A 25,553-nucleotide genomic window follows, 5' to 3' on the forward strand; every position below is an offset into this window, starting at 1 on the left:
CAACAAACTGTGGAAAATTCTTAAAGAGATGGGAATACCAGAGCACCTTACTTACCTCCTGAGAAACCTGTATGCAGATCAAGAAGCAATAGTTGGAATCGGACATGGAACAATGGACTGGTTCAAAATTGGAATAATAGTATGTCAAGGCTGTATATTGTCAACTTGCTAATTTAATACATATGCAGTGTACATTATGGGAAATGCCAGGCTGGATGGAGCTCAAACTGGAATCAAGATTTTCAGGAGAAATATCAATAACCTCAGATATGCAGATGAGACCACCTTAAAGGCAGAATGTGAAGAGAAACTAGAGTGTCTCTTGATGAAGGTGAAAAAGGCGAGTGAAAAAGCTGGCTTAAAACTCTACATTGAAGAAAACAATTATATCACAGAGGTTATCCCACTGGAGTGGGGTTTCAGAAACACCAGACTGGGGCGAGAAACGCGAGGAAGAGTTCCCAGAGATCTTCCTTTGAAAGCCAGTGTAGTTTGATTGTAGATCTTCCTCAGAACTGAAGAACAGAGAAATCCACTTTTGGAGAGTCCACAAGTCTCATGCTCATCAAGATCCAAGGTATAAAAGCAGTGATTCTATAAGATGCTCAACTGGACCTACCTGCTAGAATTGAAGGGTCTCCTTCAGAGGTAATGGGCAGCTGTGGCTCACTGTAGGGATAAAAACATTGGTAGGATCAGTTCTGGGAAGTACCCATCGCATGATACCTACTCAAGACCATCATTATCCCCACCAAACAGCCTGTAGGCTTCAGTGCTGTGTTTCCTCAGGCTAAATAACTGACAGGCAGGAACACAGCTGCAGACAAGTGACTTAAAATCTCCCTGAACAAGGCTCTGCCCACCAGAAGGACAAGAGCCAGACTAACTACTGCAGGGCAGGAACTAGTTATTTACATCAGGAAGGCTGCGCAAGCCTCTTAGCCTCATTCACCTGAAGGCTGACAGTAGAAATAAGAACTATAGTTCTGTATCATGGGGAAAGGAAACAGAGTCTCAGAAAATTTGACAAAATGAGATGGCATGATAATAAGTCCCAGATGAAGGCACAAAATGAGAACAGCCAATTGAAGTGAAGTGAAGACTGAACTGAACTGAACTGAACTGAAGATCATCCAAGATCTCAAAAAAAGAAGGGTGACATGCATCTGGAAGACACAAGAAATGTTTAACAACAACACAAACAACCCAATCAAAAAAATAAAATAAAATAAAATATGGGTGGACGATCTAAATAAACATTTCTCCAAAGAAGATGCACAAATGGCCAAAAACCACATTTAAAGATGTTCAACATCACTATTGTGTGTGTGTGTGTGTGTGTGTGTGTGTGTGTGCACGCATGCATGTGCTCAGTTATGTCTGACTCTTTGTGACCCCCTGGACTGTAGCCCATCGGGATCCTCTCCCCATGGGATTATCCTGGCTAGAAGGCTAAAAGGGGTTGCTGATTCCTCCTCCAGGGAATCTTCCCGACCCAGGGATCAGACCCTCATCTCTCATATGTCCTAATTTAGCAGGCAGATTCTTTACCTCTGCATCAAATTTAAATTAGCTTCAATATAAGTATGTTTTGGTTCAGGAAAGGGAGTTAAAGAGCAAAGGTAAATAGGTAATTTTCTTTACCTCTAGGTAAAGAGCAAAGAAAATTAAAGTTTAAAGATTCTGATAGGAAATATATTTTCATTTATTCTCCTTTTATTCTTCATGGAGTTCCTTTCTCACACTTTGCTTGTGGTAAAGACACAGGAGTCTGGACAAGACCCATGGAGAGAAAAAGGGCAATAGCAGATGATGAGAGGTTGCTGTGGGGACACTGCAAACTCACAGCAAGAAGAGATGGGGCATCCCTTCCATTTCTAAATGACCTTTAGTGGTAAAGGATATAGACTGGTCTCTGCCCAAAGTTTCTATTCTAATAACACCAGTTCTCAGCCACTGTCTGTTTTGTGACCAATTTGCTGAAGTGTTTGGATCACTTTACCATGTCATTAAACTCTGAATACTCAGAGCTACTAACATCTAAAGAAAACAATTCAAGGATTTCCCTTGTGGTACAGTGGATAAAAATCTGCCTCAATGCAGAGGACAGTTTCAATACATGGTCTGGGAAGATTCCACATGCTGCAAAGCAACAAAACAAGCATATCACAACTACTGGAGCCTTCAAGTCCTAGAGTCCTGATGCCACAACTGCTGAAGACTATGTGCCTAGAGCCTGTGCTCCACAACAAAAGAAGTCACCACAATGAGAAATCTCTGCCCACAGCAACTAGAGAAAGCTCATGCAGAGCAACAAAGACCCAGCGAAATTATAAATAAACAAATAGTAATAAGAAAAGAATAAATCTACTTTGACTTAAAAAAAAAAAGAAAGAAAGAAAACAATTCAAGAAGTAAATATGTCAAAGTTAAATACCAATAATTTTGGAGTCCTCAGTGTCTCAGTTTAATAGGCTATACAAAGCCAGATTAGATATCAGCTTCCAAGGGAAGAATGTGAGATACCCAGAGATTATGATGTGAGAGCTACATTTAACATAGAATTGAAGCCACATGGTCAATGCAGTTCCTAGTAAAATCTAACTCCTTCCTTTGTCCCAGAGAACAGTTACTACATTCACAACTCACAGATTTGCAAACTGCACATTATTTTTTTTTTTAATGAATTGTAATCCTCATATACAGGGCACTGAACTCATCAGAACCATCAGCAAGAATATAAGTTTTGGTCCCAAAGTCATGGCCCCAATTATTAGAGAAATTATAATCAAATTATTAGAGAAATGAAAATTAAAACTAGAATGAAATATCACCTCACACCATTCAAAATCGCCATAATCAAAGAGTCTACAAATAAATGTTGGAGAGGATGAATGTAAATTGGTACAGTACAACCACTATGGAGAAGAGTATGGAAGTTTCTTTTATAAAACTAAAAATAGAACTACCATATGATCCAGCAATACCTTCAGCATATACCTGAGGAAAAATATGATCCACAAGTATACATGCTCCCAAATGTTCATTGCAGTTCTATTCACAATAGCCAAGACATGGAAACAACTAAATGTCTATTACAGATGAATAGATAAAAAAGAGGTACATGAATATAATGGAATATTATTTAACCATTAAAAATATTGAAATAATGTTATTTTTAGTTACATGGATGGACTAAAGATTGAAATCGTGAGTGATTTGAGTTCAAATCCTAAAAGATGATGCTGTGAAAGTGCTGCACTCAAAATGCCAGCAAATTTGTAAACTCATCAGTGGCCACAGGACTGGAAAAGGTCAGTTTTCATTCCAATCCCAAATGAAAGGCATTGCCAAAGAATGTTCAAACTGCCATACAATTACTGTCATCTCACACGCTAGTAAAGTAATGCTCAAAATTCTCCAAGCCAGGTTTCAACAGTATGTGAATCATGAACTTCCAGGTATTCAAGCTAAAATTAGAAATGCAGAGGAACCAGAGATCAAATTTCAACATATGTTGGATGATCAAAAAAGCAAGAGAGTTCCAGGAAAACATCTACTTCTGCTTTATTGACTATGCCAAACCCTTTTGGCTGTGTGGATCAAAAAAAACAGTGGGAAATTCTGAAAGAGATGGGAATACTAGACCACCTGACCTGCCTCTTGAGAATCTGTATGCAGGTCAGAAAGAACAAACAGAACTGGACATGGAACAACAGACTGGTTCCGTACAGAGAAAGGAGTACATCAAGGCTGTATATTGTCACCCTGCTTATTTGACTAATATGCAGAGTACATCATGAGAAACTTTGGGCTGAATGAAACACAAGCTGGAATCAGCATTGCTGGGAGAAATATCAATAATCTCAAATATGAAGATGACACCACCCTTATGGTAGAAAGCAGAGAAGAACTAAAGAGCTTCTTGATGAAAGTGAAAGATGGTAGTGAAAATGTTGCCTTAAAAGTCAACATTCAGAAAACTAAGATGATGACATCTGGTCCCATCACTTCATCCAAATAGACAGGGAAACAGTGAAATCAGTGAAAGACTTTACTTTTTTGGGCTCCAGAATCACTTCAGATGGTGACTGCAGCCATAAAATTAAAAATTATTGCCTTTTGGAAGAAAAGTTATGACCAACAGAGAGCACATTAAAAAGCAGAGACATTACTTTGCCAACAAAGAATCGTCTAGTCAAGGCTGTGGTTTTTCCAGTAGTCTTGTATGGATATCGTCAAAGAATTGATGATTGTGAACTAGGGTGTTGGAGAAGACTCTTGAGATTCCTTTGGACTGCAAGGAGATCCAACCAGTCCATCCTAAAGGAGATCAGTCCTGGCTGTTCATTGGAAGGACTGATGCAAAAGCTGAAAGTCCAATAATTTGGCCACCTTTATGTGAAGAGGTGTGAAAAGGACTCATTTTCCAATGAGTCCATTGGAAAAGAACCCGATACTGGGAAAGATTGAACGTGAGGGGAGATGGGGACGACAGAGGATGAGATGGTTAGATAACATCACCGACTCAATGGGCATGAGTTTGAGTAAACTCTGGTAGTTGGTGATGGACATGAAGACCTGACATGCTGTGGTCCCAAAGAGTTGAACACGACTGAGCAACTGAACTGAACTGTATGGATATGAGAGTTGGACTATAAAAAAAGCTGAGCACCAAAGAATTAATGCTTTTGAACTGTGGTCTTGGAGAAGACTCTTGATAGTCCCTTGGATTGCAAGGAGATCCAACCAGTCCATTCTAATGGAAATCAGTCCTAATTATTCATTGGAAGAACTAATGTAGAAGCCGAATCTCCAGTCCTTTGGCCACCTGATTCAAAGAACTGACATTAGAAAAGACACTGATGCTGGGAAAGGTTGAAGGTGGGAGGAGAAGGGAACAACAGAGGATTAGATGGTCTGATGGCATCATCAACTCAATGGACGTGAGTTTGACTAAACTCTGGGAGTTTACTCCTAGAGTTGGTGATGGACAGGGAGGCCTGGCCTGCTGCCGTCCATGGAGTCACCAAGAGTCGGACACGACTGAGCGACTGAACTGATTGACTGAGCATTGTATTGGAAAAATTACATATGATGAAAGTTACGGAAAAACCTGGAATGCCTCGTTTCCAATAAGTTAATGCTGAAATTTAAGTGCTATGTCTAAGAATTAAGCTGTACAATTAATTTATAAAATATACTGGGTTTTATGCCTAAAAACTAGAGAATAATTTATAGTCTATTAAGAAAGACATGAAATGATAAAAGTTTTGCTTTAAATTAGTATTGGGGACATTAGCAAGATGGAAAATAGAAGGCTTCAGACCCTCCTTTCTCCTATGGAGACCTCTTTTAAACAACAGTAGGTAGACCAATTCTCTTTGTGAAAAATTCAGAAGACTTTGACTCTCCTCCACCTCAGGCAACTGCTTTTGTCATTTGTTGTCTACTAGAATTTGGCAATTTTGTATCTCTGGCAATTTAAAGATAGGTAATATTTGACAAATTATAAGTGTATAGTTTCAGGTATACATCTTATAAATACTACTAAAAATATTAGAGTAATGTTGGAAGTGTTTATTCATTTGAGGTATTAAGACACTTATTCTTAACAGTAGAGTATAATATTCATCCTTTTTTTCTAGTTCTACTCCTCTAACCCTTTTCCCCTTTGCTGCTGCTGCTAAGTCACTTCAGTCGTGTCCTATTCTGTGTGACCCCAGAGACGGCAGCCCACCAGGCTCCCCCGTCCCTGGGATTCTCCAGGCAAGAACACTGGAGTGGTTGCCATTTCCTTCTCCAATGCATGAAAGTGCATTTTAGACCTCAAATATGAACAAAAATATTAAGAACAAATGATAATAATAGAGTATAAATATAGATATTAAAGAAAAAAAAAAACTGCTCCAACAAAGAAACAAAGCAAAAATTCTGAACAGATCAAAAAAGATATTTAACATTCAATATGGAGGATTTCTCTAATGGCTCATTGAAGAATTCACCTGCTAGTGAAAGAGACATGAGTTCAATTCCTAATCTGGGAAGATCCCACATGCCACAAAGCAACTAAGCCTGTGTGCCACAACTATTGAACCTCTGCTTTAGGGCCCAGAAGCTGCAAATACTGAGACCAAGTACCACAACTACTGAATGCTCCACAAAAAGTGAAGTCACTTCAATCAGAAGCCCATGAACCACACTAGAGAGAACCCCTGCTCACTGCAACTAGAAAAAAGACTGAACAGCAATGATGACCCAGCACAGCCTTAAATAGATAAATTAGTTAAATTATATGTAAAAATATTCAATATGGAAAAGGAATACAAAAAGCTTTTCAACATAATTTTCCTTGCTTGAGCGCTCAGTTGTGTCTGACTCTTTGCAACCCTATTTACTGTTGCCTGCCAAGTTCTTCTGTCCATGGGATTATCCTGGCAAGAATACTGGAGTGGCTTGTCATTTCCTCCTCCAGGGGATCTTCCCAACACAGAGACTGAACTTATGTCTCCTGTGGCCCCTGCATTGGCAGGCAGATTTTTTTTTACCACTGAGCTACCTGGGAAGCCCCCAAGTGCTAATTAAAAACATCAAAAAATTACTGCTACCAGCCTATTATAATGTCTAGAAACCTAAACACTGAAAATGACAAGTGTTGGTGAAGATATAGAGCAATAGCAATTCTCATTCTTTGTTCAGTTCAGTTCAGTCACTCAGTCATGTCTGACTCTTTGGACCCCATGGACTGCAGCATTCCAGGCTTCCCTGTCCATCACCAACTTCCAGAGCTTGCTGAAACTCATTCTCTGTAGGTGATAATTAAAATTGATGATATTTGGCAAAACTAATACAGTTATGTAAAGTTTAAAAATAAAATAAAATTTTAAAAAAAATAATAAAATTGGTACAGCCACAATTTGAAAGTGTGTTTGGTAGTTACTTAACTAGCTAAATATAGACACACCTTATGATACAACATTCATACAACTAAGCATTTATCTAACTGATTTGAATATTTAGGACCACATAAAAATCTGTGAATGAATATTGACAGCAGTTTATGGAGACAATTATTATTTATAATAAAAAATGTAAACAGTAAAGATGTCTTTCACTATTGGGTGTAAGATAGGCTCAAGTATATGTTGTACAAGGCAAGGAATATAGCCAATATTTTGTAATAACTATAAATAGAAACTAACCTTTTAAAATTTTATGTTAAAAAAAGCATACATCCATACAGTGTAATAATAATATTCAGTGATTAAAGTAAATGCCTAATCCATCTGACATTAATTAATCAAATGCATCGTGGTAAGGAGACAAATCTAAAAGGCTACATACACAGAGTAAGGCCAGTAATTTGGCATTATTGAGAAAGCAAACTTGTGCAAACTCTGGGAGATAATGAAGGATAGGGAGGCCTGGCATGCTGCAGTCCATGGGGTCACCCTAAAGAGTCAGACATGACAGCGACTCAACAACTGTGATTGAGAAAGAAAAAGGATAGGAGTGAAAAAGCAGATCATTTGCCAGTCTTGGGAAAGAGCAGTGTTTGAGGAAGGGAAGTACAGTGAACAACTTTAGAGCAGTGCAACTAATTGTTATGTTATTGTAGTGGTGGATAAATGATGCTATGCATTTGTTTAAACTTGTACAAATTCACAACGCAAATAGTGATCCTTAATGTATGCAAATAAACAGCAGCAACAACAACAAAAACAGAAGATCAGAGAACTTTGGGAGAGAATGCAGATTAACAAAAATATTGAAATTAATAAAGTACATCATTTTGTCAGTATTCTTCTCTTAAAGCTGCTGACTCGAGTACATTGGAAAAAGATGTTTTGACAGGAAATTTTAAAACTAAAGACAATAACTATATAAGTACATAAACATTATGCTCTAGTTGGTAAACTTGTTTCTCACAAGGATATGAATTAGCAATTCTGAAATTGCTATACATACATAATGGAATTTTAAAAATAAGTATGTGAATGGAAGATAGTGAAAGTTAGTTGTCTTATTGTTGGAGGAGGAGGTAATTGATAGGTAAGTGGGGAAGAGAGGCTAGTGTGACTCATTTGGTACTGGATTAGAGTGGGAGGCATGAAGATGAGTCATGCTGAGCCTTTATGCTGCTGCTGCTGCTAAGTCATTTCAGTCATGTCCAACTCTGTGTGACCCCATAGAAGGCAGCCCACCAGGCTCCTCCATCCATGTGATTTTCCAGGCAAGAGTACTGGAGTGGCGTGAGCCTTTATAGATTCATCTAATTGTGGCTGAGCTGGTAAAGAATACTCTTGCAATGCAGGAGACCCCAGTTCGATTCTTGAGTTGGGAAGATCCCCTGGAGAAGGGAAAGGCTACCCACTGTAGTACTCGCCTGGAGAATTCCATGGACTGTATGGTTCATTGGGTCACAAAGAGTCAGACATAACTGAGTGACTTTTTTTATGTTTTAATTGCATTAGTAGTCGTAGATGTGTGTATACACGTGAGTTTGTAGAAATGAATGCATTTTCCACCTCTGCTCATTGAGAGGGTCTAGAAATAAGCACACCCAATACTCAGAACTTGATTTCTAATGACATTCTTTGATGACAGGAACCAGAGTTTCTTGAAAGCAATGGTTGATTCTAGGGCTGGGTGGAACATTTTCAAGATAAGCCTGGAGCATCTTGTGTCAAAAAAGTAAGGGAATATTCAAATGCAAAATAAGTAAAAAGATGCCAATTGATAGAGCCCCCAAAGGCCAAAACCACAGCAATTTGAACATCAAGATAAATAAATAACATTATATTTGTGTTATTGGTAAAGAATCCGCCTGCCAATGCAGGAGACAAAGACATGAGGATTCGATCCCTGGGCCAGGGAGAAGGGCATGCCATCCCACAGAAAAGGGCATGGCAACCCACTCCAGTATTCTTGCCTGGAGAATCCTTTGGACAGGGGAGCCTGTTGGGCTACAGTCCATGGGGTCACAAAGAGTCAGACTCGACTGAAGTCAGACACATGTATATTCATATTACCGCTATATTTGATTTTAACCCAAATTATGGAATTAAAATAAATCCACATTGATATAAATAAATGACTGAATAACTTATTAGAGAAGGAAAGACAAACTTTTTATACAGAAATCCCAGTAATTTATGTATGTACTTCCCTTAATGTATGCTTTCTAGCTAAAACAGTGTTTAAGAGATGCCCTGAATTGAAAAGATGGGATAGAATCACTGTATTTCCCCATTAATGTTATTATATATACAGTGGTTCTGGATATGAGGCATGACTTTAGGGGAGGAAGCTCCATGTGATAGATAATTCCCAGAAGGGGATATAACTGAAAGCCACAAGCAACCAATATTCCTGAAAGTATGGAAAAAATAAATTCCTTAGTCATTAAGTGGGACTCTATCTTGGGGCACACCAGAATATCAACTATTTATTTTTTTCCCTCTTTACTGCAGTGGGTCTCTTCACTCAGTTAGAATTGTAGGTGAATTGGTGGGCTTCATCAGAGATTTTGTGTGGGCTTATTCCGTTTTTCCTTAGTCAATTACATATATGCTGCTGCTAAGTCGCTTCAGTCGTGTCTGACTCTGTGTGACCCCATAGATGGCAGCCCACCAGGCTCCCCCATCCCTGGGATTCTCCAGGCAAGAACACTGGAGTGGGTTGCCATTTCCTTCTCCAATATATATATTTCTATATAATATGTTCATACATACAGTGACACAATATTAAGTATTATGTAGACTTCTCTTTAGTAAAATGATGCTCCTATTATTATAACTTCATTTTATTAGGTTGTGGTTGAAGTAGGCCATTGAGATAAGGCATATGTTAAGGGAATCTAAGTTACTTGCAAAGAAGTTAAGTGATTTTAGACAATTTCATTTTAAAAATTATACTTATGGGTCGTTTTTAATGAATTGGTTAAAAGCAGAGACTGCACGGCGATGGAGCAGCAAGTGGCCGAGGGGAGATATCCCATGTCAAAGGTAAGGAGCAGCGGTTGTGCTTTGCTGGAGCATCCTTGAAGAGATACTTGACGTCCAAAGTAAGAGAAACCCCAGTAAGACAGTAGGCACTCGAAAAGGGCATCAGAGGGCAGACAGACTAAAACCACAATCATAGAAAACTAACCAATCTAATCACATGAACCACAGCCTTGTATAACTCATTGAAACTAAGCCATGCCATATAGGGCCACTCAAGATGGACAAGTCATGATGGAGAGTTCTGACAAAATGTGGTCCACTGGAGAAAGGAATGGTAAACACTTCAGTATTCTTGCCTTGAGAACTGCATGAATAGTATGAAAAGGCAAAAACATAAAACACTGAAAGATAAACTCCCCAGGTTGGTACGTGCCCAATATGCTACTGAAGATCAGTGGAGAAATAATTACAGAAAGAATGAAGAGAGAGAACCAAAGCAAAAACAATATCCAGTTGTGGATGTGACTGGTGATAGAAGCAAGGCTTAATGCTGTAAAGAGCAATACTGCATAAGAACCTGGATGTTAGGTCCATGAATCAAGACAAATTGGAAGTGGTCAAACAGGAGATGGCAAGAGTGAATATCAACATTTTAGGAATCAGCAAATTAAAATGGACTAGAATACGTGAATTTAACTCGCATGACCATTATATGTACTACTGTGGGCAAGAATCCCGTAGAAGAAATGGAGTAACCATCATAGTTGACAAAAGAGTACGAAATGCAGTACCTTGGATGCAATCTCAAAAACTACAGAATGATCTCTGTTCCAAGGCCAACCATTCAATATAAGAGTAGTCCAAATTTATGCTGTGACCAGTATCACTGAAGAAGCTAAAGTTGAACAAGTCTATGAAAGTGGAGAGTGAAAAAGTTGGCTTAAAGCTCAACATTCAGAAAATGAAGATAATGGCATCCAGTCCCATTACTTCATGGGAAATAGATGGGGAAACAGTGGAAAGAGTGTCAGACTTTATTTTTCTGGGCTCCAAAATCACTGCAGATGGTGACTGCAGCCATGAAATTAAAAGACACTTACTCCTTAGAAGGAAAGTTATGACCAACCTAGACAACATATTGAAAAGCAGGGACATTACTTTGCCAACAAAGGTTCGTCCAGTCAAGGCTATGATTTTTCCAGTGGTCATGTATGGATGTGAGAGTTGGACTGTGAAGAAGGCTGAGCACCATAGAATTGATGCTTTTGAACTGTGGTGTTGGATAAGACTCTTGAGAGTCCCTTTGACTGCAAGGAGATCCAACCAGTCCATTCTGAAGGAGATCAGCCCTGGGATTTCTTTGGAAGGAATGATGCTAAAGCTGAATGAAACTCCAGTACTTTGGCCACCTCATGCGAAGAGTTGACTCATTGGAAAAGACTCTGATGCTTGGAGGGACTGGAGGCAAGAGAAGAAGGGGACGACAGAGGATGAGATGGCTGGATGGCATCACTGACTCAGTGGATGTGAGTCTGAGTGAACTCCGGGAGTTGGTGATGGCAGGGAGGCCTGGCGTTCTGCTATTCATGGGGTCTCAAAGAGTTGGAGAAGACTGAGTGACCAAACTGCACTGAAATACTTTAGTTTTAATTTTCCCACGTCCAAATTCCTTCTTGCTTTTTTGTGTCTGTTTTAAGTCTTATCTTGCACTGTTCATGCCAAAAAGAAAAGGGAATTTTTGAAAATTCACTCTACACACATTTATGATGCAATAATATGGCAAGCGCATTTTCTATTGTGGACCAAATACATGTGTTGCACCTTTCCTTTCTACAGTTAAGATAATTATTCTTTTTGAAGTAATTTATGAGAAAACACAGCTCCAAGTGTCCAATGGCCTTGTGAAATCAGGCAAAACTCCTGATGCCATAAATGTCTTACTTCAGGAGAGCAGGGAATATGTTATTAAGTCAAATCTCCATATTTTTGTTTTCCACTATAGATTGTGCAATAGAAAACATTTGTGTCCAACTTTTGATAGGTTTCCTGTTGCACATATTTGTAGTTCTTAAGGTATTATAGATATTTTAGGAAAAAATAAACTTTCTGAAATGAGACAGCGCTTAGTATACAATGTTTTATATGTCCCAGTGAACAAGATTTGAAATTGCACTCCACAGTTTATATAATAAAATGTGGATTTTTTGGTGTCAAAATGGCTGTCACAGTTGATACTCAAATATATTTTGAAGTGATTTTACTTGATGGCTATTATTCAATTTTTTAAAAGGCATACATACAAGGTAAACATGGCATGCATTTTGTAAAAGGAAATTCAATTTAATTCACACCATTACTAAGGTTTTAGCTACCTTAGATCTGTAGTTTTGGTTTGGTCTGCAAGTTATAGGGAGAAGGCAGTGGCGACCCACTCCAGTACTCGTGCCTGGAAAATCCCATGGACGGAGGAGCCTGGTGGGCTGCAGTCCATGCGGTTGCTAAGAGTCGGGCACGACTGAGCTATTTCACTTTCACTTTTCACTTTCATGCATTGGAGAAGGAAATGGCAACCCACTCTAGTATTCTTGCCCAGAGAATCCCAGGGACAGAGGAGCCTAGTGGGCTGCTGTCTATGGGGTCGCACAGAGTTGGACACGACTGAAGCTACTTAGCAGCAGCAGCAGCAAGTTATAGAATATGCAACTTGAATTAACAGTATGCTACAAAAGTTGTCAAAAAATCAAATAAATGCTGTGAGGAGATTCAGGGACTTCTCATTTAAGACAAAAGAATAGGTTGAGACATGCATTTTTTTTTTTTTTTTTTTTTAGTTTATTGCAAAAAGGGTAAAGAGAAATAATTCTATATATTTGTCTAATGAATTAAAATGACTTTTAAAATGACTGACAAATATTCTTGTATGATTCAATCATATAAAACTTTGTTTTTTGGGATTTATTACTATTATACTAGGGCTTATAAAAGTGTTTGATTAAAAGCTCTCAAATTACATGTTTTGACCTATTAGCAATTAATACATCTCTTTTCAGAGTCTCCTTAAAATTAATGGAAATTAAAATGATTGATATATGATTATCTGGATTTCATTTTAGGATATAAAAATTCTTCTTTTTTAATTTAAAAGGTATTTAAATGACAAAACAATAAAATTGTAGTGTTTACATAAGTATGGCTCAATCTATTTGTTAATATGATAATAAATTGTGCAGTTTCATTTATAATAACTTCTATTTCTTCAGATGGAAGCTTACTATAGAAAAGCATGCTTCATAACTATTATTTCAATATCTATGATTTAAACACTCTTTTAATGTGCATCTATTTCACAATATAAAATACGTACAAAATTTAAAAATAACACAAGAGCATTGTAGAAGTCTCTTTTACTTCCTCATTTATTGTCTACCAAAGGTTTTGCACTTAGAGTGAATCCACATGCTATCGGTGGTACTCAGTATTTCTCAGGCTGCATGGAGGCTTTATTTGTATATCTTGACATTATATGCCTTATCTCTTAATGAATTTGTTTTCCATATCTTTTTACTCATATCCTTTGCATCTCTGATAGGAGCTTAACTTCTTGCCATTTATAGGAAACTTGTAATGTTAAAAAGTAAACTTTTGGTCATGTTGTCAAGAAATATTAAGGTTTGTTAATTATAAATATAAGGATGTCCAAAAGAATTAACATTGATACCAAACCTCCACATATGCTCTTTGCTGTACATACAGAGACGTTAATAGTAGTTGTAGAATCTATAATATATATCTTTAAATGAATTTGAGATGTCACATTAATCACTCTTTTAGGTTATCTTAAAGTTACTACTAACCAGCTAGGTTAGCTAGGGACACAGAAATGATCTCAATTTCTTGGAGGAGGAAAATAATAACAATAAATATAGGATAATATACATAATAAACATTAGTATTATATTATGTAGGTATGTATATGAAATATATACCATCAACAAATACGTATATACAATACACACATATATATAAAATGTGTCTCCTACTATTCCAAGTCAAACTGTTATCTAGTTTTGCTTTTATTACAAATAAATTTTCTAAACTTCTCTTTGAGATATAAAACATACACAGATTTATTCACATATTAAAAAGAGCTATTCAACAGAAGAATACCTTCTGGAAAAATCACATAATCATATACACTTTTCCAATATAATTCTCTAGTAAATAACAATGTATATCACTTATATTTTGAGGCTAAACTAAATATATTAGTTTCAAAATGATATATTTAAAATAATTTAGGGAAAAAAGATCAGATTTAAAATAATATTTATAGAGAAAATAAAACGTTAAAAATAATGAACAATAGTTCAATATTTTTGGAAATGCCTTCCACATTTTATAGTTAATCCCATTCCAATTATTTTTGGAAATATTATTTTTCCTATAAACATAAAACGTTTTATCAATGGTAGCAGTTTTATTGTAGGAAATGATGGTGTAATAGGTAGTGTGGATTTAGTAACTTAATAAAAGTATAGGCTTTGGTTAATTTTGGTGGTGTGGGATTTTAAGTGTCTTCAAAATGCTGACAAAAGCAAACAGCGTGTCTCTGTCTGACCTTCTTTACTCAGGCAGCACAATTAATTGGATTTCTGCATGATAGACAGTTACATTTGCTTTATTTATCTAAATATTAATTTGTCCCTTATAGTTTGTTTGACTTTGAAATGTTTTTGACACTTGTATACTGAAAATGTAGTGTCATACTGGTACTTCATTACAGTCTCAGGGACATAATTAGAACCACAATGGTAAGATGGAGGCTCTGAATACCTTATAGGATGAGCTCATTTGCATCAACATATTCAAGACAGTTTTCCTGCTTGCTTTTTACATTATCACACAATTATAGTGTGTGTGTGTGTGTGAATATCTGTGCGTGTGTGAAAGAGAAACAGACAGGCAGATAAACAGAGACAGAAAAAGACAGAAAGAGAAACAGAGAAAGAAATCAAGAGAGACAGAGAGAGAGAACAGGAGAGAGAAAGGGAGACAGATGGAGAGAGACTATAGTGGAAATAGGATAGAAATAATTTAATTTGAATTTTAATTTAAATATTTTTTTGGTGAGTGCTTGCTTGAAAAATGTTACATTTTCCTAGTTCTACTACTTTCTTTATACAGATATGATAATATGATATCTGGTAGAAATTAGGCACTCTCTCTCTTTGAAGCAGTAATTCGTATATCAATGATAGGGGTTTCTTGTTCTGAGAGCAATAAATGAAAAGAAATGCATCTTTCACATTAGAGAGAAAAAATTATAAAATTCAATGACAAAAATGTCAGCTAAACTGGTCATACACAACAGTTTCCAAGTAACTTACTGTAGGACATAATCAATAAATTTTATGCTTAAAATAACTACTAAGCTCCAGAAAGTATTCTGAAGAAACACATGGGTGAAGAGAAAGTCTTGAAAGTTTTTACACTAGAGTAGGAATTCCAAGCTTTCACACCTTCAACATTTTCTGAATTTAATTTTGTTCAAATACTAGGTTGCTAGGATCCCCAAATATTTATCAATTTTTTTTATGAGAGAGTGAAAAACTGTATCACATATATTTATAGACTATATTTATATTCTCCATTTATTCTTCCAAAGTTTGCTTATGTTGTTTAACCAAAAAATCATTTTAAACTGACTTAGTAGAGAGAGGAATGTGAACTTAGTTTCTATAGTTAATGGGATTTCATATCGTAGTTCAACAGCATGAAATAAAGTTTCAGGCTTACATATATATATATATATATATATACATATATATATATATGAAAAATATTATTCAAATCAGTTCTAAAATTTAATTCTTTTAAAATGCTCGGGACTTAATTTTTCAAGAACCCTCTGTTGCTTTTAGTATAAAGAAAAGTGCATTTGTAGCTTTATAGGCCATTATATGTGTCAGCAATTTACATTTAAAATAATAGTAATGGGACCTTCAAGTATCTTCAAAAATATAATTATGTCCTGCAGGGTGAGTTAAGTACTTTACATGCTTCTGTCATTTAACTTTCTCAACTCCTATATTTGAGGAAGCAGGACTGCTGAAAAGTTAAGTAATTTAATGGAAGTATCACAGCTAGCAAATGGTTTATATGAAACCAAAAGCTGGATTCTTTGCACCTGAAGCTCATGTTCTCAACTGTTCTGTTATTTAACAATTATTCAATTCTAAATATCCATGAAAAAAATTAAAAAAAATATTATGGGGAAATTACAAATCTTTTAAAAAGTATTCAAATTTATATTATGTTTTTTTTTGTTTGTTTTGAATAGATGGCTTTGTACTAAAAATGTACATCCCTTTTTATAATAGATAAGATTCTGAAAGTTATAGAACTACAAACTTTTAAATGGGCATAACTGTAAATATACTTCAAAACCTAGCAGGAATTCTTTTGTCCTATGAATTACCAGATTGTATACATGGACATCACCAGATGGTCAACACCAAAATCAGACAGATTATATTCTTTGCAGCCAAAGATGGAGAAGCTCTATACAGTCAGCAAAAACAAGACCAGGAGCTGACTGTGGCTCAGACCATGAACTCCTTATTGTCAAATTCAGACTTAAATTGAAGAAAGTAGGGAAAACCACTAGACCATTCAAGTATGACCTAAATCAAATCCCTTATGATTATACAGTGGAAGTAAGAAATAGATTTAAGGGCCTAGATCTGATAGATAGACTGCCTGATGAACTATGGAATAAGGTTCGTGACATTATACAGGAGACAGGGATCAAGATCATCCCCATGGAAAAGAGATGCAAAAAAGCAAAATGGCTGTCTGGGAAGGCCTTACAAATAGCTGTGAAAAGAAGAGAAGTGAAAAGCAAAGGAGAAAAGGAAAGATATAAACATCTGAATGCTGAGTTCCAAAGAACAGCAAGAAGAGATAAGAAAGCCTTCTTCAGCGATCAATGCAAAGAAATAGAGGAAAACAACAGAATGGGAAAGATTAGGGTTCTCTTCAAGAAAATCGGAGATACCAAAGGAACATTTCATGCAAAGATGGGCTCGATAAAGGACAGAAATGGTATGGATATAACAGAAGCAGAAGTTATTAAGAAGAGATGGCAAGAATACACAGAAGAACTGTACAAAAAAGATCTTCACGACCCAGATAATCACGATTGTGTGATCACTGACCTAGAGCCAGACATCCTGGAATGTGAAGTCAAGTGGGCCTTAGAAAGTATCACTACAAACAAAGCTAGTGGAGGTGATGGAATTCCAGTTGAATTATTCCAAATCCTGAAAGATGATGCTGTGGAAGTGCTGCACTCAATATGCCAGCAAATTTGGAAAACTCAGCAGTGGCCACAGGACTGGAAAAGGTCAGTTTTCATTCCAATCCCAAATAAAGGCAATTCCAAAGAATGCTCAAACTACCGCACAATTGCACTCATCTCACACGCTAGTAAAGTAATGCTCAAAATTCTCCAAGCCAGGCTTCAGCAATATGTGAACTGTGAACTTCCTGATGTTCAAGCTGGTTTTAGAAAAGGCAGAGGAACCAGAAATCAAATTGCCAACATCCACTGGATCATAGAAATAGCAAGAGAGTTCCAGAAAAACATCTATTTCTGCTTTATTGACTATGCCAAAGCCTTTGACTGTGTGACTCACAATAAACTGTGGAAAGTTCTGAAAGAGATGGGAATATCAGACCACCTGATCTGCCTCTTGAGAAATCTGTATGCAAGTCAGGAAACAACAGTTAGAACTTGACATGGAACAACAGACTGGTTCCAAATAGGAAAAGGAGTTTGTCAAGACTGTATATTGTCACCCTATTTATTTAATTTATATGCAGAGTACATCATGAGAAACACTGGACTGGAAGGAACACAAACTGAAATCAACATTGCCGGGAGAAATATCAATAACCTCAGATATGCAGATGACATCACCCTTATGGCAGAAAGTGAAAAGGAACTCAAAAGCCTCTTTATGAAAGTGAAAGTGGAGACTGAACAGGTTGGCTTAAAGCTCAACATTCAGAACACGAAGATCATGGCATCCGGTTCCACCACTTCATGGGAAATAGATGGGGAAACAGTGGAAAGAGTGTCAGACTTTATTTTTCTGGGCTCCTAAATCACTACAGATGGTGACTGCAGCCATGAAATTAAAAGATGCTTACTCCTTGGAAGGAAAGTTATGACCAACTTAGATAGCATATTCAAAAGCAGAGACATTACTTTGCCATCAAAGGTTCGTCTAGTCAAGGCTATGATTTTTCCTGTGGTCTTGTATGGATGTGAGAGTTGGACTGTGAAGAAGGCTGAGCGCCGAAGAATTGATTCTTTTGAACTGTGGTATTGGAGAAGACTCTTGAGAGTCCCTTGGACTGCAAGGAGATCCAACCAGTCCATTTTGAAGGAGATCAGCCCTGGGATTTCTTTGGAAGGAATGATGCTAAAGCTCAAACTCCAGTACTTTGGCCACCTCATGCGAAGAGTTGACTCATTGGAAAAGACTCTGATGCTGGGAGGGATTGGGGGCAGGTGGACAAGGGGATGACAGAGGATGAGATGGCTGGATGGCATCACTGACTCAATGGATGTGAGCCTGGGTGAACTCCGGGAGTTGGTGATGGACAGGGAGGCCTGGCGTGCTGCGATTCATGGGGTCGCAAAGAGTCGGACACGACTGAGTGACTGATCTGATCTGATCTGATATATTTTATTTTCAAATATTATATGATAGTGAAAGTGTTAGTTGCTCAGTCGTCTCGGACTCTTGGTAATCTCATGGACTGTCTCTTCTCTCCATGGAATTCTCCTGGCAAGAATACTGGAGTGGATAGCCATTCCCTTCTCCAGAGGATCTTACCAGCCCAGGGATAAAATCTGAGTCTCTTTTATTGCAGGCAGATTCTTTACCATCTGATCCACCATGGTGTTTTGCTTAAAAATAGGATAAAAAGCATCTGAAACTTTATTTCAACATTATACAAGTGGGAAATATAGGGGAAAATGATATTTATGGAGTAAAAATTCACAAATATGGGAGATTAGAGAAAATAAATGCTAATTTGATTGTGGTTAATTTTATGCAAAATATGGATATCATTATTATCATGGCTAACTGTTATAAAAAGAAATAGACAGTGTAGACTTAGACCTTGTTATCTGCCTGCAGTAGAGAAGGCCTGGGTTCGAATCCTGGGTAGAGAAGATCCCCTGGAGAAGGAAATGCCAACCTACTCCAGTATTCTTGCTTGGAGAATCATGGACAGAGGATCCAGGCAGGTTACAGTCCATGGGTTCACAAGAGTCAAACATGACTTGGCAACTAAAGAGACAGAGCTTGTTAAAGAGTGAGTTGAATAATTAAAAAAAAAAAATATTACAATAGTTTTTGTTTTTGTTATTCAGTTGCCAAGTCCTGAATAACCCCTTGTTACCCTATGGACTAGAGAATTCCAGGCTTTCTGTCCTTCACTATTTCCTGTAGTTTGCTCAAACTCATGTCCATTGAGTCAGTGATGCCATCCAACCATCTCATACTCTGTTGCCCCCTTCTCCTCCTGCCCACAATCTTTCCAAGCACTCTTTTCCAATGAGTCATCTTTCCACAATAAGTGGCCTAAGTATTGGAGTTTCAGCTTCAGCATCAGCCCTTCCAATGAATATTCGGGATTGATTTCCTTTAGGATAAACTGGTTTGATCTCCTTGCTGTCCAAGGGACTCTCAGGAGTCTTCTCCAGTACCACAGTTTGAAAGGAACAATTCTTCAGTGCTCAGACTTCTTCATGGTCCAACACTCACATCCTTATATGACTGGAAACATTATAACTTTGGCTATATGGATATTTGTCAGCAAAGGGATCTCTGCTTTTTAATACACTGTCTAGGTTGGTCATAGCTTTTTTTTTTTTTCCCCAAAGATAAAGCATCTTTTAGTTACATGGCTGCAGTTACCATCTGTAGTGATTTTGGAGCCCACAAAAATAAATCAGTTTCCATTGTGTTCCCATCTATTTTCCATGAAGTGATGTGACTGCATACCATGAGGTTCATTTTTTGAATGTTGAGTTTTAAGCCAGCTTTTACACTCTCTTCAACACTTATCAAGAGGCTCTTTTGTTCTTCCCTTTCTGCCATTAGAGTGGTATCATCTGCACATCTGAGGTTATTGATATTTCCCCTGGCAATCTTGATTCCAGTTTTGAATCATCAGCCCAGCCTTTCACATAATGTACTTTGCATATTAACTAAATAAACATAAAAATTAAATAAAGACAATATATAGTCTCAATGTACTCCTTTTCTGATTTGGAACCACTCTGTTGTTCCATGTTCAGTTCTAACTCTTGCCTCTTGACCTATATACAGATTTCTCAGGAGGCAGGTAAGGTGGTCTGGTATTGCCATCACTTTAAGAATTTTCCACAGATTGCTGTGGTTCACACAGTCAAAGGTTTTAGTTTATTCAATGAAGAAGATTTTTTTTTCTGAAATTTCTTTGCTTTTTCTATGATCCAGTGGATGCTGGCAATTTGATCCGTGGTTCCTCTCTGTTTTCTAAATCCAGCTTGTGCTGGATTTGCTGGAAGTTCTTTGCTCATGTACTGCAGAAGGCTAGCTTGAAATATTTTGAGAATTACCTTGCTAGAATGTGAAATGAGTGAAGTTGTGCAATAGTTTGAACATTTTTTTACATCGCCCTTCTTTGGGACTGGAATGAAAACTGACCTTTTCCAATCTTGTGGCCACTGCTGAGTTTTCCAAATTTGCTGGCATCTTGAGTGGAGCACTTTAACAGCATCATCGGATTTGGAATAGCCTAGTTGGAATTCCATCACCTCCACTAGCTTTGTTCATAACAATGCTTCCTAAGGTCCACTTGCCTTCACACTCCAGGATGGCTGGATCCAGGTGAATGACCACACTATTGTGGTTTTCTAGGACACCGTGGTAACAATAAGATTGCTTTATAATCTGTAAATCTATTTCTGTTCTGTAGATAGATTCATTTGTACCTTTATTTTTTATTTTTTTAGATTCCACATATAAGCAGTATCATATGATATTTTTAAAATCTGAATTAGCAACATAAATGTCCATCAACAATGTAATGTCTAAAGAAAAGATGTGGTACATATATTCAATAGAATATTACCCTGCCACTAAAAGGAATGAAACTGAGTTATTTTTAATGATATGGATGGACCTAGGGTCTGTCATATAGAGTGAATATGGTCAGAAAGAGAAAAACAATATGGTATATCAATGCATATATATGGAATACAAAAAAAGGTACAGATGAATCTATTTGGAGGGCAGGAATAGAAATGCAGACATAGATAAGGGATGTATGGACACAGGGTGGAAGAAGGGGGTAGGATAAATTGGGAGATTGACTTTGACATATGTACTTCCATGTGTGAAACAGATAGCTAGTGGGAACTTGCTGTATAGTACAGGGAGTTCAGGTAAGTGCTTTGTGGCAACTTAGATGGGAGGAATTGGGGAGGGTGGTGAGAGAAATGTACAAGAGGGTGGGAATACATGTATACACATAGATGATTCACTTCATTGTATATCAGAAATCAACAGAACATTATAAAGCAACTGCACCCCAATTTTTAAAAATATGGCATAGATATAGAATGGACTATTACTCCATCATGTAAAAGAATAAAACAATGCCAGTTGTAGTGGCAGCAATACAGATGGACTTAGAGATTGTCATACAGAGTGAAGTATGTCAGACAGAGTTTTAAGTAACTTTGTTCTTGCCACACTGCACCATTTGAGATTCTATACGGCAGAAGCAATGGGAGCTGGATATTTATTAGTAGTCTCAAGTGATTAGATGCACAGTAAAAAGTGTTTTATGGGGAGACTATCTGTTAAAATGCAAATTCAGTTCAGTTCAGTTCAGTTGCTGAGTTGTGTCCTACTCTTTGTGACCCCATGAACCACAGCACGCCAGGCCTCCCTGTCCATCATCAACTGCTGGAGTCTACCCAAATCCATATTCATTGAGTTGGTGATGCCATCTAACTATTTCATCCTCTGCCGTCCCCTTCTCCTCCTGCCCTCAATCTTTCCCAGCATCAGAGTCTTTTCTAATGAGTCAGCTCTTCACATCAGGTGGCAAAAGTATTGGAGTTTCAGTTTCAGCATTAGTTCTTCCAATGAACATTCAGGACTGTCTCCTTTTGGATAGACTGGTTGGGTCTTCTTGCAGTCCAAGGGACTCTCAAGAGTCAACACCAGAGTTCAAAAGCATCAATTCTTCGGTGCTCAGGTTTCTTTATAGTCTAACTTTCACATCCATACACGACCACTGGAAAAACCATAGCCTTGACGAGACAGACCCTTGTTGACAAAGTAGTGTCTCTGCTTTTTAATATGCTGTCTAGGTTGGCCATAATTTTCCTTCCAAAGAGTAAGCAAATTATTCTCTAGTTATTGTTGGATTGTTGGAACTGTGTTTGGTTTCTTCTTTTCTCTCCATTTATTTCTGTCCCTATTTTGTCCTCTACTTCTTTCACTTCTTCCTTGTCCCTTGCTTGCTTTGTTAGTACTATCTTCATACTAACCTTTGTAAGAAAAATTCATGTTTTATTTTATATGTTAGGTGAATTTTTGATTATTGAGTGATTAGTAAAAATTATAAAGGGAATTCATGTCAATCAAATGCTCAAAATAATGTCAGGATTGCCTCTATCTGAGCAGTTTAATTATTCCCCTTATTTGTCCAAAACAGTTACCCATACAATGAGACAGTGATGGCATTATCATTCAGAAAAGATGTGTGTAATTCTATGTATATTTAAATATTATAAAAATCATGATGTAGAATGCAAAAATGCTTATCTGCATAATTACTATAATATTGTTAAATTTTATATATGTGTAACAACTTTGAATCTAAAGAAGTTATAACAAATATTTAAAATGTGACTGCAGAGTTCTGTCTATGTCCCATTTTCAGAAAATAAGGCCTTTACTCATTCATTTCTCTCCATAAGAGATACATTTGATCTCATTTACATAGATTTTCTTTTCACTTTTTTCAATAAATATAAGAGGATAAACTGCATTTTTAACATTAACAAATAAGATATTTAACTTAATAACAATTTCAAAATGAACAGTGTCCATACATCTTCAAGAATAAGTGCTTAAAACAATAAAGTTGCATAGTCTAAAATTAAATAATTTGAACTTGTAATGTAACATTGGAAAAATAAATATATAATTATAAATGTAGTTGCCTTAAAATAGCTTTATTTAAAAGATAGGAATGAACTTTTTTTTCTATATGTCACATTTGTGATTGTCTAAAAATAATAAAAAAAGAAGTTAATGTTCTATAAATCAGGAAGCATAGAAATATTTCACTATTTTCTAACAAAGGGTGACAAAATATGTCACTACAAAATTTGCCACTTTGGCATAAGGATAATTTTTAGTTAAAGGCATTTGCAAAACAGAAAATGCAAGAAAAATACTCTGATCTTTCTTATTTTTCTTAAAAGGAAAATGTTCTCCCTATATCAGAAGAAAAGTAACATTCTTAACATCAAGGACAAGAAGCTAGGACAGAGAGATTTTATATAAAGAATTCTATACAAACAGAACCTGTTTAAAAAATTCTTATATTCCTTAAGCCTCCCCACACAGTTAGTTTAGTTACTTTTCTCTCTTTAGTTACCAATTTTCTCTTTTTGTTCAACCTACTGGAAAAGCTTATTGGTTTCACCCTTTCTTTGTTTCTTCATCTCCTTGCTCTTTGTCATGCAAAAGTTGTATGAATTTACATGCATTTCTCCTGTTAATCTGTATTATATCAATTTAATTCTCAGGCTTAGCTGAAAAACCATAAGAGGATAAAGGTAAAATTTTGCCACCCCTATGCTAATAAGGTATTATTTTATTAATATTATAAATGTATATTTATATCATTCATCAATATTTTCCTTTTTTTTTTAATATTTCAGTATTAAACAAAATGTTATTTCATTGAATTTCACTGTATACTCACAAACTGGAAGAAGCAGTATTTTACATCACCATGTTTATAGAGTATCTGTAAAAAAGTAATGAAAGTTCTCAAAATATGTATAAACATATTGTTGAAATATTGATATTTAAAGCTTTTAAAGCTTTACCATCACTTTTCTGAAATCATCCTGAAAAGGTATCTAGAATAAATAAATAGTATGGAATCAGATATTAATCATATAGCTTATAAAATCTTTCTACCTTACCTGACAAAATTTCTAATAACATTTATTCATAATATTTTATAGTCTCATATACTTTCATGGATGGATATGCCAATATTTGGGCTTCCCAGGTATCTCAGTGTGTAAAGAATCTCCCTGTAATTCAGGAGTTGTGGATTATATCCCCAGGTTGGGGAGATTCCTTGGAAGAGGGCATGGCAACCCACTGCAGTATTCTGGCCTGGAGAATCCCATGGACAGAGGTGCTTAGAGGGCTACAGTCCTATAGGGTTGCAAAGAGTAGGACACAACTGAAGCAACTGAGCATGCATGAATACCAATATTTGTATTGATACACCACTCTAAAATGAATAATAAATGTTTTCTTACTAGAAAGAAATTTAAGACAAACCTATAACTGTGATTTTGTAAACTTACAAACTTACAACGTAGATTTCCTGTGATATAATTTCTTGCATAGTTAGCCAATTTTATTTTCTTGTAAGGTGATGCAAGTATTTATTTTGTTTAAATAAACAGTTTTAATTTTTGTCATATTTACATTATCATGAAAGTTAAAGTAAAATAAAATAGAGGAAATAATATAAAATTTATTCCCACAAGATCATTGTTAGAAAAACCTGTCATTCTACATTGCAAAACTAATAACTCATAATTTGTCTGGATAACTACAAATTGCCAACATAACATTTGCAGTTAAATATGTATGGTGATATCTGTCTGATGAAAAGTCTAAATAATTGACATACTTAACTGAAAGATAATGAACTGTTAAGTTTTATATATATGTATATATTTCATATTCTATATTTTTAATTAAGCTAAAACTTTAACACTAGAGGAGAGATCATATCCATAAAAATAAGCAAGAAGAACTTAGTAATAATGCAAAAACATTTTAAAAACGCTTACTGGTATTGATAGCTTACAGTGGACAATGTTGGATTCATGATCTTCAAAGAAAAATATTTAGCTTCGGGACGAGGGACCAGGCTTGAATACTCAGAGCTTTTGTGTGGTAGAAGTTTTATTACAGTGAAAAAGGACAGAGAAAGCTTCTGGCATAGACATCAAAAGGGGGACAAAGAGTGTCCCCCTTGCTAGTCTTATCAAGGCCTTATATACTTTTATCAGATCCTCTCCCTAACATATATCTTAAATTAACAAGATTAGAACTAACAATAGAAAGGTCTTAACAGATCCACTCCCACAACATATACCTTAAGACAATAGGATTATTCAGAAGGTTCTTGTTAAGAAGGAGAAATATGTGCTTGAGCAAAATACATTGTTATATTGACTAAGAAAAAGCAATGTAGGGGAAA

General features: G+C 36.3%; 1 long non-coding RNA gene across 1 annotated transcript; it reads right to left on the reverse strand.

Annotated features, from left to right (window-relative positions):
• Positions 1–290: 290 nt before the first annotated feature.
• On the reverse strand, positions 291–25,262 carry LOC129624132 (uncharacterized). Its single transcript, XR_008700767.1, has 3 exons — positions 25,141–25,262; positions 620–669; positions 291–515 (listed from the first exon to the last, which is right to left on the reverse strand). It is a non-coding gene; the product is annotated as an uncharacterized LOC129624132 (long non-coding RNA).
• Positions 25,263–25,553: the final 291 nt, after the last annotated feature.

The sequence above is a fragment of the Bubalus kerabau genome, chromosome 12 (genome assembly GCF_029407905.1).
Source record: "Bubalus kerabau isolate K-KA32 ecotype Philippines breed swamp buffalo chromosome 12, PCC_UOA_SB_1v2, whole genome shotgun sequence".
Lineage (NCBI taxonomy): Eukaryota > Metazoa > Chordata > Mammalia > Artiodactyla > Bovidae > Bubalus > Bubalus kerabau.